This window comes from Diorhabda carinulata, chromosome 11 (assembly GCF_026250575.1).
Source record: "Diorhabda carinulata isolate Delta chromosome 11, icDioCari1.1, whole genome shotgun sequence".
Classification (NCBI taxonomy): Eukaryota; Metazoa; Arthropoda; class Insecta; order Coleoptera; family Chrysomelidae; genus Diorhabda; species Diorhabda carinulata.
Window position 1 is genome coordinate 3,285,945 of NC_079470.1, and position 19,897 is coordinate 3,305,841.

The 19,897-nt window shown below is 34.1% G+C and overlaps 1 protein-coding gene across 1 annotated transcript in view; it reads left to right on the forward strand.

The window, feature by feature from the left end:
* The window catches only part of LOC130899387 (nuclear hormone receptor FTZ-F1 beta), a 56,147-nt gene that overhangs the window by 3,080 nt on the left and 33,170 nt on the right, over nt 1-19,897 (forward strand). Inside the window, exon 2 of the mRNA XM_057809304.1 lies at nt 15,913-15,960. The gene's annotated coding sequence lies outside the window, so the exon portion shown is untranslated. The remainder of the gene's footprint in view (nt 1-15,912; nt 15,961-19,897) is intronic.

The following is a 19,897-nucleotide window of genomic DNA, read 5'->3' on the forward strand; positions in this document are numbered from 1 at the left end:
AACCTTGTACCGTAAAAAACTTGTCATTCACCAAACTTATGGTGAATGAAAAATGTTGAAAATTATTTCGGTATTATTGGAATTATATATATATTAATCGGGTTAAAACGTTCTTCGCCGTCTTCCGATTCCCAGTTTCCATTTTTCTCGATCTTCCCAAAGATCTTCTTCCAATCCTCTCTCTCGAATATCCTTCTCGATACCTTCTCTTCAGCTTAATCTTGGTCTTCCTCTTTTTCTTCTTCCTTGTGGTGTCCAATTTAAAATTTGTTTGGGTATGCGGTCTTCAGGCATTCTTTGGACATGTCCGTACCATCTTAACTGATTCACCCTAATGTCTTCCGTAATCGTATGTTGCACTTTCATGATCTCCCTGATTCTGTCGTTTCTTATTTTTTCCAGTCTTGATATTCCTGCCGCGCGTCTCCAATAATCCATTTCTGTGGCTTCAAGCATTTTGACTGTTTTTTCTTTTAGAGGCCAGATTTCGCTACTATATGTTGTTATACTTTTTATTATGCTATTGTATATTCGATGTTTGTTTTCCTTGGATATTTGTTTGTCCCACAATACACTATTTAGTTGTCTTATTGCTTGTCTTCCTTGGTTATTTCTTTGTGTTATTGCTTCATCTAATCTTCCATCATTAGTGATGATCATGCCTAGGTATTTGTATTTTGTACAATGACTTATTTTTTGTTGTGTTTCTTCAAGTATTAAATTTTGTTGTTCTCCTCCAATACACTTATATTCCGTTTTACTAAAATTTACTTCTAGACCCTATTTCCTGTATTCCTCTACTAGCTTTCTTGTCATATATTCTAAGTCTTCGTAGTCCTGTGCCAAGATTATTTGGTCATCTGCAAAACACAGGGTATATAGTGTGGAATCGATTAGTGGGATGCCCATGTTCTTACATTTCCTTTTCCAGTGTGCTAGTGCGTGTTCCAGGTATATCTTGAAGAGTGTGGGCGACAGACAGCATCCTTGTTTTAACCCCTTATTGATGGAGAATCCTTTTGAGACCTTGTTTCCTATTTTTACTTGTGATTTACTGTATGGTTGAGGAATACTTTTTTTGTGGACCATCTATAACCTTTTGACAGAGGTAATATGCTTTCATGGTTGGAAAGCATTTTTACACAATTATTGTCTTTCCATATTACCCCTAAGACTTTATATTTGGTCTCAAACCTGCAGTCGTATGCGCCTAAATCTTCTTTCGACTATATTGGGCAACTATTCATTCTATTAAATCTTCATACGCCTGTTTTTTGGCGTATGAATTTTTGGAACAACGAAAACTTTGTAAGGAAGTTGTCAAAGTAAAAGCTATTTAGTTGAGGATTTTCCACTTTTGAAATTAACCTCATTACGACGTCTCCTCCTGGTCCATATGAGACTTCAGGTTCTTCCTTTCTTTTTCCTTCATAAACCTTAAAATGGTAACGATAACCAATAACCGAACAACATAAAGCTCATATTTTGAACCTGAATCTTATAGGTTTTCCTCTGATGAATTCCTCTTCGCTCCAGTACATTTTTTCCTGTAGTAAGCTGTGATAGCCAGACAACAAAAGAATACCCAAGAATTTTTTCAAATAGTTAGTGGACAAAAAAAATTGAAATTGTTTTTATTTTGAGCAGCAAATTTTGAGCTTTCACTGACGATGCCGATGTGCTTCAAAATTACGTCTTAAAAAAATAATTAAAAAATTTCATGAGGACTTTCTCCCTTCAATTCCATTTTTATATTGTTGTGTTTTTCAATCCAACCTGTGCTCGTACTTTTCTTTTATAGAGAAAACGATGGCTCTATTTTTTCCCATTTAGAAACTACCTTTTCTCTATTCTTTTTTTTCTCTATTCCTAACTGGATTTGTGTCTCAGAGATTGTTGACTTCCTTTCTTTACTTTGATGAGGAGTGGATGTATTCGAGTTCTCACCAGAATCATGTTCTGAATAGACTTTTTATTGGCCGATAACCCTAAGTACTCGGACAATCATCGATAGTATATTCTGCATGAATACTGTGAACTTCCAGCGTCCCAGGAACTTTTTCCAATAGATTTTTGTCAACATCCCCGCAATCTGTGACTTCATCTACATCTTCTGGTGGTAATTCAACAATATCAATGGTATTCACATCATCGTTATCTCAAAAGTTAGGATTATTTATCAATATCTGTTCGAGGTGTCTTACAGACAGATATTCCGAATAACAAGAACATAACAAATTTTCACCCTATCATGTTAAAATCAGAAATATGTTCGAACATAACCTCAAAAAGTAAATAACAACTAATAGTTTAGTAACTCAGGTTGATTTTAGTGTAATGTACTAACTATTGTTGTTTAAAATCATAGAATTCGAGTTTAGATTTCTATTTCTACAATTGAGGAAGAAATTAACAGTGCGAACGATACAACCATGAAGTATAGATATGAGGAGTCTTAACGTAATGTTAATCGAATGGTTTCAATATAGGGGACATATTTTTTTGCCGGTAGAGTGCGCCATTTTTCAAGAATAACTCGTTTAAATACTTACGCGGGAAGTCTTGTTACTGTTTTTAAAAATTACCAAATGTTGCCTATTCTTTTCAGTATTACGATACACATAATTGATAAAAAAAATAATTAAAAAATTATTGTCAAACATTTTATTTATTAAAATAGTATAAGATACAAACGTAACATGTTAAATATTCAAGAACTCAATTAAATATTTATATAAAAGTGATAAATAATTTTTATTATTAATATTATTTAGAAGTTTTACGAGATTTTTTACATTGAATTTTTCTTTCTGTAGCCCTTTTATTGATACATTTGACAAGAAAATGTCCTCGCATCATTAAGAAATTATTAATGATCTTTTTCGTTAATTCTTTCTTATGCTTATCGCAGCCAACAAAAAACGAGATATTTCTTTTTGAAACAGCATCTAATATGTCAAACATTGTGTCAATCTGTACTGTTTCTGTACCAACCACCATCACTACTTCTTCCAAGCTTCTAATTAAATTAAATGATTGTTCACTATACTCCTCAACTTTTTTTTATACCTTTCCTCCGGTAATAATATACCAGTGCAAGTGACTGAACATCTATAAAAATAAAAGCCACTTTTCCTACATTCTCACTTGCTTTTCGGCCACTAAGACAACAGCACAACACCTTCCCATTGTTTTCTTAAAATTAATTTTAAATAAATAAATTAATATTTCATACTTAATTAATTAATTTTAACATTGGCGAACTAGCGCCACATGTTTACATGTATAATAAAATAATAATAACAACGGTACGTCCTGAATACTTGCGCAGCCAGTGGCAGAAAAGAGAACTATGATTTGTATTTATTTTTGTGTACATGAATACTATGAAAAATCCTATACCGTTCAGACTCCTTATATCTATACTTCGTGGATACAACTAACACATGAAAAATCAACAAAATGAAACTGCAGTAGAGCAAAACTGCACAATCCCCAAATGGGAGTCATGGTACTTAATGGGTTAATATTCAGATAAGGGGAACTCGTTTCTCGGAAACGCAACGGCGTGAGGAATAAATTCTGTTTTTGCATAATAAATTATCAATTAAGTATAACCAATATAACTCAATGCTCTTCCTACTTAGTGGAAAAATGAAACGTTTTCGAAAAAATAAAACACTTTTTTTATTTACTAACTTCATCCAATGAATAGTCCGGTCAAATTAGACATTCGAAGTTTCATAAATTCTCGCCAAGCTTGAAAATCAGTAAAATTGTTTAAAATATGATTAAAAATGAAATTTCAAAGTTCCCCATCATTCCCGTGCATGGAAAAAGATTTATTCAAGGTCGAAGGTCAAAAAAAAATGGGTTTTTCGTGATTTTCAGCAAAACGGTAAGTTTTATCATAAAAATACCTTAAACATTAATTGTAGATCATAAAATTATCTACAAAAACAGGATTAATACTTTTTTGCCTACGAGTCACTGTTTCTGAGATATAATGATTTAAAAAGTTGTAATCTTCATAATATTTACTTGTTTCCTCACCACTTATGAGTAGACCAATTCCACGGGTCTGTTATGATCGTGTTTGATTTGAAACTATCGCAAAATAATAGAAATAAGCAAAGATAGAATAGATAAAAGCGATTTAAATTAAAAAAAAGTTGTGAAATATAATCGTCCGAGAAGTAACTTTCAAATTTTTCTTGTTTCTCCTCTTAATCTTCATTCTGAGTGCAAGTAAATTGTTTCCAAAGTGATGTATCGCATATCGTCTGGTTGGAATCAAACGTATCCTCCATGGTGATTCAATATTAGAGCAAGACCGGTGTTGACAAAGTGTACATGCCAGAGAGCAAGACAGCCCGAGTTTTTTGCAACTACATTTAGTACTACATGTATTGTTGACCAATTCCAACCCCAGTGTGTAGGATCCAGCTGATAACCAAGCCACACTTGAACTTGGTAATATTCCCAAAAAAAAAAATGTTGATGAGCAGCAACTGAGGTTGGAGAAAAACAAGCCGATTGAACTTGTTTTTTACTTTTAGTATTTTTAACGAAACATGCATAAAGACAATTATCTAAGCAGGTAGTTTTTTTAGGAACTCCATACATAGAAAGAAGAAAGCGAATGCTGTTGGCAATAACTTCATGTCGAGTTAAATTATTGTTTTTATAAACTTCAGCACATTGAACGAAATCTTGTTTTTCAAACATTTTGGAAACTTTTCTTTTACCACTCCTGTAAAATGCAGATGCCGTGTCACAGTTATTGCGAGTAAAAATAGTTATTTGATTTTGACACTGTGGAAGAACAAATAAACTTTTTGATGAATAGATTTCCGATTGATGTTGAGCTTTTCCTGGTTGTCTCAAGGTTATAATGGTGTTTAAATTAAGAGACTGGGTTTCATTTTACCTGATATCCTTATAGTTATAACTTATGTATATATTTTAAGTTTAAGTTAAAATAACCGAAAAAAAAAATATTTAAAAAACATATATTACAACTCTAGAGATGTATACAGGGTGTTCCACGACGAGTTAAAACTATCTGTATATGGCAAAATAGTAAAATCATGAAAATTCGACGTCGACTGTAACTTTGTTATTTTAAATGGAACACCCCGTATATTAATACATTTTTGAATTTCCCGTAAAATCTTAATATACTTTTTTCGAAAAATGCATACTTTTTGAGTTATTAATTTTTTTGTGAAAAAATTTCACCCTTGCAGACCCTTATAAATTATTTTTTTACGAGGATATCCTTAAAGATATGAAAATGTTTTCTGTTCATTTACTTTTAGCAAGGTCAGACGTATTTGAATCTATGTTGAAAACTCTTCCATTTTATACAGGGTGTGTATAAAAAGTGTTCAAAGTTTAACTTCATAAATATCAAATTTCTCTATTTTTTAAATAGAACCACTCTATTTTAATGCATTCAGGGGTAAAAAATACGGCAAATTCATATGTACTTTCCTAAAGCTTACCGTTATCTATATATTAAATGTTTTCTGTAAGTTTTGCAGATGCAGGTGTGGTCTAAATTTTGTTTATTCGTTATTAAATTGAAAACGAACCATTTTAACGATTTTCGAAAGTATCAACAATTGACTAATGGCAATTAAATAAGTGACATTTATTACAAATCCTACTAAAAATATACATAAAAAATTAGATAATAATTTAAAACCTCAAATTTCTCGGAAACGACTAAAAGTTGGAATAGGATTAGTAAATACAATTTGAATTGACTTTTTTTACAGACCTTGACAAGATAAAGAAAAATACTTTTTCATTCCTCCTATTTCTATTTAAAAAATAAAGAAATTTGATTTAAGTTAAACTTTGAGCACTTTTTATACACACCCTGTATAAAATGAAAAATTTTCAAAAATATATTCAAATTCGTCTGACCTTCCTAAAAGCAACCAAACAGAAACCATTTTCATATCTTTAAGGGTATCCTCGCAAAAAAATAATTTATAACGGTTAAATTTTCTACAAAAAAATTCATGACTCAAAAAGTATGCATTTTTCGAAAAAAGTTTTTGGAACAAAGTATACTAAAATTTTACGGAGATCTCAAAAATGTATTAATATAGAGGGTGTTCCATTTAAAATAACAAAGATACAGTCGACTTCCGAAGCCATCTTTGAAAATATTTTAGTTAAAAAGATCGTATCCGATAACCCAAACGTAGAAATTTTCATGCTTTCACTATAAGTATCTTGCCATATACATATAGTTTTAACACGTCGTGGGACACCCTGTATCGTACTCGTGTATATTATGTCGATCACAATTTTGACAACTTTTTGAATCGTTATATCTCATAAACGGTGGCTCTTAGAAAAAAAAATATTAATACGTTTTTTGTAGATAATTTTACGACCTACAATTTTCGTCAAAGCTATTTTTATGATAAAGCTTATCGTTTTACTGAAAATCCAAAACTCATTGTTTTGATCTTTGACCTTGAAAAAAATTTTTTTACATACACAAGAATGATGGAGAATTTTCAAATATTATTTTTAATTGTATTTTAAACAATTTTACTAAGCTTGACGGGAGTTTATGTAGCTTCACTCTTATTTTTTGGTCTAATTTGACGGGACTATAATTTGAAAATTGAAAATCTGAACCACAATATAAAAAAAATTATTGTTTGTGGCGTTGATACAGTTTTAAAGCTGTAACATTTTATTATCTGCAATGTCATCAAATTGTTACCTTGTAGGAATGTAGCAACACAAAGTTTTCTTCAACCTTCGCATGCAAAATAACAGTCATCAAATCCTTCCATTTCTTAACGACGAATTTTAGTTTGTTCTTTCGGGGCCTCTTAATCCGCTAACTAACACTGAGAAAAGTAGTTCAAGGATCAATACGATGATAATAAGAATAGTGGTATACATAATTGAACCGGTTTATTAGTTAAGAACGCAGAAGTAGGTTGTTTGACTTTTAATATAAATCAAAAAGGTTTTAAATACCAAAGGCCTATGTAACCAATGATTAGTACACTAATTAATCATATTTACATAGCCTGAAATACGAAATCTAATACAAAATAAAATAAATAAAAATAACCTAACCTAACCTAACCAAAATGATAATTATTTAGAATTGGTTAGGTTAGGTTAGGTTTCATTGATTTATCATATGTAAGTTGTACCATGTAATGTCTAAAATAATGGAAATAGTATGTCTCCCCCAGCTTAAATGTACTAATTGTACCCTCAGAAACAACAATAAATGCGTGACAATCTTTTTGGAGCGATTTTTGCCTGGAGCCCAAATTCTAAATAATTACCTTAATTTTATACGAGAAGTCGCCTTTTGAATTTTGACGCATAAAGTTAGAAAGTCTATTCACATGTAGAAATATGTAAATTATTGAGAAAATACCCAATAGCTTAGAATCCAATATTTAATTGTTGATATTTATGTTTTGAAACTTCTTTCATTCAACAAAATATCATTTTCATCTGGTTGTAACTCTACGTTGAAGGACGATTTTAGTTCGGATCCTTAACTACTTGACGTCGTTAAATATCTCAAAATTTAAATATTCCGTAAAATTTCTCTCAACGTACAATCCAACGGTTTCCAATGACTTCTCAACAAAATAGTTAACAAACGGTATTTCATAATCGTACACAATTGCAATGCCAATTTTCGACTAGTAAACAAAAATTAACGCACTTTTTTTTCGTTCCAACTATACATTTATACCGAAAACGATTCCGAAGCGGTGGTGATGACGTGACCTTGACTTGTATGTGTGACCTAAGGGCCTTGACCTTTCGTGTGTAGAGGTGTTTTCGGCGTTTTCTTTTCCGACGTCTCGGGACTGTTTGTCTTTTTGTTTGTGTGTCGTGTTTGTACATGCGTGTGTGATGTGATTCACTCATTTCTTTTCGATAGTACATGGTAAAAAGTTTTGGACAAAGAGATATTTTAACAAAAAAAAATAACCGTTGATTCGTAAGTATCTACCTATCATAACCTGGTTCAAATTTAAAATAACGTCCCAAATTAATGTTATATTAAAAAGTGGATACAGAATAACTTAATTCATAACTTCAACAAACTATTTATTAACATAAAATATAAATAAATAAAGTGGTTTCAATAATCTGACTAATGCTCTCGTTGGATGTCAAGACTATATAGAACACTCTATGCGTGTTTATGGTCTCTTAAATACTAATCCTATTGTATACAAAAGCTATAATTAAATATATTTATAATGGTCAGTCACATCAATACAAAAATAAGGGTAAGTAATTTGATAAGTTAATGGAACTTCAAGTGTCTAAGGGACATATGGAATCGCTTAACTACGAGGTTGACTCCCGTCAGGGGACGGTCAGTTTACAATAAATCTTAACGAATACAATAGTAAGTACAAGTTAAATAGGTAGATTTATGATTATATAATTAATATAAGACAGAAATTAAGCAATCCGAGATGATACGTTAATGGGGAGTAAATTAGAGACTTATCTTTAATGGTTCCCATCAGGAGTTGCGAGATAATTTGGGTTAAGTTTATCCACTATTAAAAAATAGTAATAATAACAAATACAAAATCTACCAGACAGGAACCCAATCGAAATGAGACGTCAATAATTGACTATTTCTTGATTAGTGGCCAGAAAAGGAATATAGTGTAAAATAAGTTGCAAGACGAGCGAAAATTGCTAGTGATGACTATCTACTGAAAATGATTATGAATAATGGAACTAATAAAATCACAAGTACAAAAAGATAGTAACAAAAAAATAGAAAATAGAAAGCTACGAACTAAAAAGAAGTGCAATATCAAATCAAACACAGCGGAGGCTCGTTGATGGTTTAGGCATGTTTTGGAGGAAGGGCGTCTGAGGACCTAGTAAAAATTAAAAGGATTTCGAAAAAAGAAGGCCATGAAAATATTAAAAGAAAACGTAAAACGATCTGGCCAGCGCCTGCTCCCAAGAATTTCTCGCAGCTGTGCAAAGAGTATTAAAAAGCTTTCCAAACGAAGGATATACTGAAAGAAAAGATATGGCCGTCACAGTCGCCCGACTTCATGCCGATTGATTTGTTGTGGGACAAATTGGACAGGGAAGTCGGAAAGCATTGTCCTTCTTCTATTTTACATCCATGGAATATCCTGAAAAACCAATGAAACCAAATAGACGACGATTGTTTATAGATTTTGTTACAGATAATGCCAAAATTGTACCCCGAAATAATAAAAACAAAGGAGGTTTACATCGATGAATAAAATATTTAAATATATAACAATTACAGACCAAGCGCGGATCCAGGGGGGTCATGACCCCTACTAAATTCTGATTAATTAACTTGATTTTTCACACCGTGGATAAAGGGAGCCAAATACCCCCAAATATTTCGAATATCAAAACAATACCTAATAAAACAAAAATAAAACGCTCAGGAAATTCAAGACTAAGAAGTAGAAGAATCTGACATAAACTAATTAATATGAATGTCAAAAACAACGTAATTAACTTATATTTTGCGGGTAAAAGGCTTAAAATGCTATGTCTTTGGGGAAGGACTCGTCCTAATACTAAAGACCCCCCGTTTGTTAAGACCCTGGATCCGCCTTTGTTACAGACTATAGTTTTATGATTACTATATATGTTCTTCAAAATATAAATAGCAAAATAGTTCCTACTGTTTTAATTTGTTGAATATCACGCAAACTTTAGGGTGGACATAAACGTTTTACCGGTAGTGTAGATGAGATAGAAAGGATCGGTAGCAAAATACCAAAAAAAAGTGGAAAAGAATAGTGAAAAAGATTGAATCTTGAAAACCTGATCAAGATAATCGGACAAAATTATCAAATTATTTTATTTATACCTTATACATATATCATGAAAGATCGGTTTTACTTTGCTTAGAACGCTTAATGAATAGACGTGTAATTATAAAAACGTTTCATAATATATTGATAAATATTCAACTGTAATATTTATCATTCTATATTAAAAAATAATTTTTTGTAAATAAAAACTCATTTCGATGTTGCAAAAGGGTCCAACGTCCATTTAGTCCTGTCAGGGGATATTATGAGGAACTTCTCCGCCATGAGTTCCTTCCGTACGTAATATCATAACAACCTGAAGCTAATCTGCAGAGGCCCGACGTCCAAAGGGCCCCTGGCAGCCGTCGGTGTTAACCTTGTCGCTTTTATTGTCATTTATTCTAGCCATTGTCGTTTTTAGCGTCTCTTTTCTCTCAAAAAAGTGGAAATTAGTCTGTGTTTGAGGTTGATCTTCACCATTTCCATAATGATAAAAGGACCGAGCTCCCAGCTGCATCCAATGGCCCGATTCACAGTTCTTATTTCATCGTCATAGGCCTTTAATCCCTTTATTGCCTGTTTTTATTTCCTCCAATATTAACGGAGATGAAGATCCCCCTGCTGGCAGTCCAATTTCACTCCGAATTCACTGGAGGCTTCACCTAGGTCGCGCGCTAATTTTTCCTGCAGAGGGAGCTATTTCTGCTCTATTCAATGGCAGTCCTGAAGTGACAGTATCTAAATAATTGAACGTCTTGAGGATAGTGCCAGTGAATTTTTTTTTATCGGGGAAAATCAGTCTGATGACCTCTACACAAAAAATAATCTACACAAAAAATAAAATGGCTTTTAATAACAACTAGTTTGGAAAATAAAATTGATGCGACTGTGAGGTTTATTTAGCAAGATCTTATCCATCTTCACAATATTACTTTCTTCCAATTAGACAGTAGTTTATTGATATATTTCTTGGCGGATGGATTAATCGGAAAGGAGTAATAGAATGGCTACCACGATCGCCCGACTTTGCGTCTCAACTTGTTTAGAAAACGCTTCCTCAAGATTCATAAAATGTGCGTTTGAGAGCAAATTTTAACACTGTTTGGAAATTGAAGAGCGTTTCCAAATTAATAGAATAAGTTACTTTGATCAAAGTCCTGGCCAGGTAAAATTGTACCCACCCAGTATCTTATTGGATTCTGCATTCCATGCATATACTATACATTCATATATGTGTGTAATATGCTTTGAAATTATTTATATATAAAACATGGGCGAGCAGTTTCATACACACCTTAAAAAAATAAATTATTGTAGAAATTCCACAACCGCTAACAGAAGTTGTCGAGAAACGACCAAGACAAAATTATAGGTTACTTATATTTATTATAAAATGAAAAATAGCGAAAGAGGTCGTGAAAACGCTTTATTACTTTATTACTTTTGGTTAACTTAACATCACTCAAAAAATCGTGTGACTAACTAAGAAAAACACATTCTTTTGCCAAAAACGATTTAATCCCTCAATGTAGTCTCCATTCAGAGCAATACAATCATTCCTACGCTTCTCTAACTTCTAGATGTCGTGCTTGTAGAAGGATTCGTCTTTTGTGTCAAAATAGGCTTCAGTTTCAGCAATTGCTTCTTCATTTGAGCTGTTGCTGAGATCAGTGAATAGTCATTCGTTCAATTTAACCATCGAATTGTGAATCGGTGCATTGTTTTGGTGAAACAGTGGTTTTTTCTTGTAGTCTTTTTTCCTTAATTTTTGTATTCAAACGATCCAACAACTCTATTTAGTATTCGCTATTGATATTATATCTCTTTTGGAAGTATTTCGATGAACAATATTGCAGCCATAACCTTCCCAGCTGACTGTTGTGACTTTGGACGATTCCGACGTGGTTAACCGGTTGCAGTCCACTCAGATGATGATCGTTTTGATTCCGGAGTGAAGTGATAGATCCATGTTTTATCCATTGTCACATATAGACGCAAAAAATCCGTTTTACCTAGTGTAAACACTGCTTTGAATCATCAACACGTTGTTTTTGATCGACTATGAGTAAACGCGGCACCCGCTTTGTCATAGTCAAATGTTGATGTATAATTGTAAACACACTGCCTTGTGATATCTCTGCGGCCTCGGCTATATCACACAATTCTAATTTACTATTAGGTATAACCGATTGTGGACTTTTTTTATGTTTTCTGAAGTAACCACCCCAATTGGACGACCAGAACGTTCACCATCATCGTCTGTACGACCATATTTAAATTTGGCACACCAATAACAAATGGTTCTTTGCGATAGAGCAAAGTCCGGATAACACTTTTCGAGCCATTCCTGGGCTCGTACAGGTCAAGAAGCAATAATAAATTAACACACGAAATTGTTTTGAAAATAAAAAGGTAGCTTCACTTGAATAACAGTCCCTTTTTTTTCTGACTAATCGAAATGTGAAATTTTACACATTCTTTTGAAAATTGGTACTTCATGAACGTCATATGGATTTGACAATGGAAGCGCCATCTGTCTGTTACTCATACGACTTATTAAGTGACATCAAAAATTTTTTATTTTGATAGAATTTGATTTATCATTTATTATAGTGTCCTTCGGAAACGATACAACTTTTGAGATGCCATTGAGCCTCAAAAATGAGCTTTAGTTTCGGCGATATCCCCTTCATCGATGCAAAATTTTTGTCCAAAGAACACTTTGTAATGTTTCCTGCTACGTTTATGTGGGCTATTGAGATCTTGGAATAATTTCCACTATCTTGAAAACATATTTCTTGTTATAGTACCAAATAATATCACTAACAAAACCATTTTGTGTTTCAACAAGTCGAGATGCTGTTTATGCCAAATCAGTATTTGTCATAAATACAAACCAATCCATTTTGACAGAGCAAAGAATACAGTAGATGCGGGAGCAATTTGAACCCCAATTCATGCAATTTTGCCTTGTCTCATTGATACAGCACTTTCTTCCTCATCAAATAGGAATGATTCCCGCGATTGACGTTCAGTTTGTTCGTTCTTCATGGAAAGTGTACAGCGACCTCAAAGTCATCGGCTTACTCTTGGATTCACGAGGTGAATTTGCCAATTACTCTCTATTGGACAGCAGAGCTAGGGACCATCATTAAATATAATTAATGAACAAATCGAGAGAGTTCGATAATCGGCGAGTGCTGGTATTAGATTGGTTTTCTACTGCTTCCCTTGTAAACTCAATATCTCGCGCAGGTGGACGACTTCAGTGCGAGCGATCATCGCTATTAGAACGATTAAACCAACGCTCCACTGGTCGCTCATTAACTGTATCTTTCCCTTCATTATCACATTGTAACTTGCTGTCACGGGTGCTTTAAACTTTGGTGGTTTAAACAACTCGCCGAGGCATATTGGTTTTACGGTCACAACTCTTCCATACTTTTTATAGAGCTTCAAGTAAGAATAGATAAAGTTTAACAATCATTCTAGAATTTTTGATAGGCCATGGCATATCTACTTTTTGATTTTTAAGGTATTAAACTACCCACTGCAGTATTTGCAAACTTTCTTACTTCAAATGGAATGTCTGATTTGCTATCTGAAGACATTTGAAGCAATTAGCTCTTACTTATTTTGAAAATTCGTTGTTCGAATCCATAGTAACAATTCATCATATTGAATACAGTGAAATATTCAAGTTATTTTCCAAAGTAACAGCCTTTTTCGTCGTCGAATTGCATTGATCCCCCACGACCTGAAGCGACTGATATGCTTTATAAGCCATTGGGGGAGGTAGGAAGGGGCTGGGCAGCAGTGGTTGGAGCCAACCGACGCGCATTCTTGTCGATTTCTGTGGTGTTTGGCGCCTTTGCCGCTTAGTATTTGTTCTGACTTATTGGGAGTTTACGTCGTTTACGTGCCTTGCCAGCGATTGCAGCTTAGGATTTGTATTGACGTGATTTGGATTCTGTATTGTGTTCAGAATGGGAAGCTACGAGAAAGAGCAAAAGAAGTTGAAAAAATGATGGGAAGATGTTTTGTCAGCTAGTGAAGACGTTTTTTCGTGAGTGATTATGAACCATCGGATACTGAATTATCTAGTTCGGAAGAGGATTCCGAAAGTCCAAGGAAGAAAATTAGACTTTCCGTTTCACGAGGAGTTTCAGTTCAAACAGTGAGTGTTCCAAGTACTTCAGCAAAACGTGTAGTTTTTACAGAAGTATCCAGTTCCGCTTATAATTCTCAATCACTCCCACCACCAGGTGAAACTGTCAATGTAGATGATATTACAGAAGAAATTATACGAAAAAATCTTAACTACACCGAAGAAAACGCAGACGAAGGAGAAATTCCGACAAATAATATTTGGTAGCCTGTTATAGGAGAAAACTTGAATAAATTTACTTACACCGTAAAAAATTCAGGAATTTGTGCTTCTTATTACGAGTTTTATGAGAAATCGCCGTATTATTTTTATAAAATGATGTGTACTAACGAACTATTTGATTTCTTTGTGGAACAAAATAATTTAGACGCCGAACAATAAAAGAGCTCGTATTCATTATTGGAAGGAAACCAGTCGTGAAAAAATGGAAAAATTTCTTGGGTGTATTATGCTAATGGGTTTGGTTCAAATGCCTTCCATAATCTCTTAAGACATGGCATTATACAAATAACCAAAATGCTCCAAAAGGTGATAGATTGTACAAAATAACTCCACTCGTGATAAAGCTTCTAGAATTCTTTCAAGTTCCAGGCGAATTTATATGTATAGATGAAACCTTAGTGCTTTTCAAAGGCGGGTTAAAATTTAAGCAATATATTTCCAACATGCGCCATAAATTTGGAATAAAACTTTTCATGTCATGTTTGGAAAATGGTCTTTCCATTTACTGCGGACAAGAAAGAAATCCAAGTCAAGAACAAACGTCATCTTAAAATTAACCGTTAACTTACTAAATCAAGGTAGAACAATTGTTGTTGATAACTACTATACATCAGTAGAGCTAGCCAAGGCATTACTCTGAACAAAACCTACTTATTGGAGAAACAGAAAGAACAACTCAAAAATTGTTACCCAGAAAAATCTAAAACGAGGAGAATGGAGAACACATTGCTGAAGAGAGTAATAACGGAATTTTTTTAGAAAAACGGAAAGACAAAAGAGACGTTCTTATGCTAAATACAAAATTTGTTCCCTAAATGGTTACCCTAAAGAAAAGATCAGGAGAAACAACAAAACCAAAAAGTGTTATTGAGTACAATAAACATAAGGCTTATATTGATTTGTCCGATCAAATGGAATCCTACAATTCATCATTGCGCCGCGGAGTTAAGTGGTACCGAAAATTAGCTATAGAGTTGGTTGTTGGATCGGCATTAGTTAATGCCTACGTCTTACATCAGCAAGTTACTCGAAACAAAATGTCCATTACCAAATTCTGAGAAGAAGTTATCAAGGCTCTTATCAAATGCGAAGAAATCCCCCAGGTGCCTGGCCACATCCTGGAAGACTGCGATATATATATAGGGATTTTTGTAAGGAATATGGTTTGTTTGATTTATCTGATTGATATGGGGGAATGATCGAGGAAGTTGAGGTAGATTTCAGGGAGAGAAGACTACGAGAAGAAAAGATCATGTAGCGGATGTTATGCTAAAATTTCAGTAGAATCTGGTCGTCAAGTCGCAAAAAATACAACACCAAAAACTTAATTTTGCTGTAATATTTGCCCAAAAAACGATTTTCATATTGCGTATTCCAAATAAATGTTCTCTTGGATATCAACAAAGCTTATATTTGAAATGTTCCCTTGATTTTGATGTTGCATTCATTCTAAATAAATGTACTTTCAAAAATTAATTACGGATCTATTATTTTTCCATTTAAAAATATGTGACATCTAATTCCTAAACCAAATATACCCCCGTATTGCCTAAAACATGTCGGATAACGTCGATCCTCCATGGCCATATTTAATTTAATTTTGTTAGCAACATGGGGGATAAGGTTGATCCCCCACGGCAGTTTACGTGTTAATGTTATTTCTTTTCTACTTTTCAGTTGGTGCGTAGGAGTCACTCGCCTTATGTACCCTGAAATACGGTCTAAGTAAGTACGTTTTTCTTTATTTACTTAACTTTCCAGCAATCCCTATTTAATTGTTTTCCTTTCGTAAGTTTGCTAATGACGTTTTTTTATTGACCATTGTTCCTAATTCATAGTAGCCGTTGAGCACATAGGCCTTCAGTTGGGCGTGACGTTACCAAAGTCCGATGTCCTTTGAAAGGTGATAAGGCGCTTTGGCTTGAACATTTTTATATCAATAGACAAACTGTGAAGCTTGGCCAAGTATTCGAACCGCGTTCGTGTGATTACCGAGCAGTCACAGATTACGTGGTCTACAGTTTTATTCTCGACCATCCACCAACGACTCTCCGGATTACCCGTGATGCCTATGGTGTGGAGATCGTGTCTGGTTGAAAGGCACTAGTCGGATTTCGCGCCTACTTAGTTGGAGCAATATTGTTTGATGTGAGTTGCACAAGGTTCATCTATGTGTGCCTTTGCTTGTCTCATGCCAAGTATCTTTATTCATCTCTACCGAGCCTGCCTTGCGCGATACCAACACTTTTAGCTACATCACTCACCAGATTTTATAGGAATTTCTCACAATTAGAACTAGGCTAGAGTATACCTTATCAGATGTTATGGCTTGTATAGTAGCTCTACTATTTGAGCAGATTGAGATTATTGTGTTCCTGAGGCGTCGATTGAGTATAACGCGTCCGCATTCCATCACAGCTCTGCTTGGAAGACGGTAACGTGCACCTCAAGCGAAAAAGATTCGCTTATTATGGGGTGTCCCCCGCAGAAGCCTACTCCAGCCAAACCATTCCTCCAGGAGCCGTCTGTGACTCTATTATTTAATATTGCGGGTTTGGAGTTACCGATTCACTGCTCAGGGATGTGTGCCTTCAAACCGTTATTGTTAACAGTTATCGCACTGTATTCTCAACATCGATTCAATTTTTTTCCCACGAGCAATAATCATCTGACGATGCGAGGTCCGGACTAAATGTTGGATGAGGAAGGAGCTTAAAACCACCGATTTTCTTCGCTTTAAACTTTTGTTGCCAAAAATGTCATAACAATGCACTAATTTCATATTTATCGATACTCCATATTATTTATTATAAATAAAGATAAAATTATTAAAGCATTAGGCCATCCTAGAATTTTCGAAAAATCGATTTTAATTTTTTTATTTTAAATCGTCCTCTAGGAACTTAGGAACTCGGTTTACGGTATCGCAGATTAAGGGTGGGTATTGCAAAATTTTATATAATTTTATACTACTCAAAACTTTAACCGCGTTTATCTCAAAACTGCATTTTTTAGTTTGACTGCACTCATAACTCAGACAATTTCCAACCGATTGACTCGAAATTTGGAATATATCTTGAAAAATACATAAAATCTTTTCTTTATATTATTAACAATTACCCGATTTGTTAGGCAACTTTTCATTTCACACTTTGGTGTTGCGCCATTTATATAAATTTATTTACTATTTCTGAAAAGAAACCTTCAAAAAGTCTCTACTGTGTCCGAAGGTTGTAAAAGAAAGTAAAGCATCACAACACATCCGAAAATATATTTTCGGTCTTATACTGATAAATTCAGACTTTTTCAGGTTGATTTTGAGAACCTTACATACAACGTATAAAAATGTGCATCCTATTTGATCTTTACATGTACTGACCTCCTTAAAGTCTATACATGGTATCCTTAACACCAAATGTTGAATTGTTGGTAGTGATCTTTTCCTTATAGCCGATCCCTGTAGAAAAAAGGCTAGCCAGGAAATAACGAATTTACAAATAAAGAATTCGTCAGAAATACATCAGCCGTATATGTACACCATTAATCATTCACCATAAAAAATGCTCAAAAAAAACTACCTCACAACGTTAGAGGTATGACACGTTCCGATGATTCAATTCTTCAGCCGTGCATACAAGGTGATCGGGTTTCTTTTTTTTTATTAGTTTCATTTCCCATTATTCACTGTAAATTATCTTAAGAGTTATGATAATTATTAGTTTGATATTGCCTTAATGTGGGTGGTCTTAATACATTCAAAGAATTATTTTAATGTAATTCAGTCGAGACCAACTCATATTACTATTTAACATAGAATTTCTTGGAAATACGAGGTGTGTTTGATATATTTTTTACAGTTTTTACTGACCTAAACATAGATCTAATCGTTCTTTGAAGAATAATACGTATCACCTTGATTTTATTTCATATTAATGAATATGGAGTACGAGGATGGTCCCAGAAGTACCTGGTCCTAAAAAAAAAACACAAAAAATTTTGAAATAAATATATTTATCATTCAATGTAATCTCCTTTTAGCTCCAGCGTTGTTCAATAAACTCGAGACCCTTTTTATGATAATAATCGTTAAGTTCCTCAAAATAGCAATTAACTGCCGACACCACCTCTTCATTGCTAGAAAATCTTTGACCACCTATCCATTTTTTCAAGTCAATATTGGCCATTGCAATAACGGTTGGGTGAGCTAGTCCATTGTTTTGATGACACAGCCAAATGCGGCCGTATTATTCATTTCTTCGCACAATAATCGCTGTTTATAGTTTTTTCTTTTTTAAGATAGTCAACGACGTGCTTTCCAAAAAACCGACGCCATGACATTGCCTGCAGATGGGACGATCTTTGCCTTCTTTGCAGCCGGTTCTCCCTTTTCAGTCCATTGTTTTTATTGTTCTTTTGTTTAAGTTGTGAAGTGGTGAACCCAAGTTTCAGCCTTGGCGCAAAAATTCCCCTTTATTTCTGTGAAACATTGCCAAACGCTCGATGGAAACATCTTCGCGATGCTGTATTTGAACCATTGTGAGCAAACGCGGCACCCATCTTGAGCACAGCTTTCTCTTGTCAAATTTTCAGTTAATATGCGATCTTATGCACTTTTTATAATACCTACTATGTCTGCTAGCTAGAGCACTTTCAGTCGACAATCATCCAGTACCGTTTTGTGAATTTGTGGACGTCACCTTATTTGGTCGACCACTGCGACGCTGATCTTCGCAGATCGTACGGCCTCTTTTTAAATCTGATACCCATTATTCTACTATTGATAAAAAAAGGAGCAGTCTCACCCAGAGTAGAATCTAGTTCAACTTTTATATTGGTCGCTCTAATGCCTTTCAAATAAAAGGATTGTATCACATAACGATGACCAATTTTTTCCATTTGGACAAATTCACTGAAAACGTTCACTATTAATGGCTACCTAACAAATACTAAACAACGTGGCGTCTTCAAAGTTGAACCACATGCTGTATAGATTATGTACTTTCTAATACTGTGGTATTTTAAAGCAATTACCGCCATCTCTAGGTCAGGCCAGGTATTTCTAGGACCCTGCTCGTACAAACCTGAATGCGAGAATACTTATTCGAAGTACGAAGCTTCAGATCGAATATTACATCCTTCTGAAGAGACCCAACTAGTTCGAAACCGTTCAACTGGTTACGCCTCTCTATGTTTCCCATTGAATAGTATTCAAAGGAGTGTGTACATAATAATCAATACAAGATTCCTAATAAGCCTTTTTATATAGTAGTTTTGCTTTTCGTTGCACAATGTTGACAAATAATCGTCGTATAGTTGCTTTAGGATATTCTAAAAATGTAAAGTGGAGTTAGGATGCTGCTTTCTGACTGCCCTGTCCAATTTCTCCCACAAAAAATCAATCGGGTTGAGGTCAGGCGATTGTGACGGCTAAAACAATACTTTCAGTATATCCTCAGTTTCCAAATATTTCAAATCTCTTTGCAGAGATTCAAGGAATGCTAGGGATTGTTATCATACTGGAAGATAAATTTTCTACTGATCTGATGCTTTTTCCAGTAATTTTTATGTCAAATTATATACAACGTGTCCAAAAAGAGTATCGGGTATTTGTTTTCGCACCAGATTCGAAAGGGAGCGGGGAGGGGTTCGTGGCGTCCGCCAT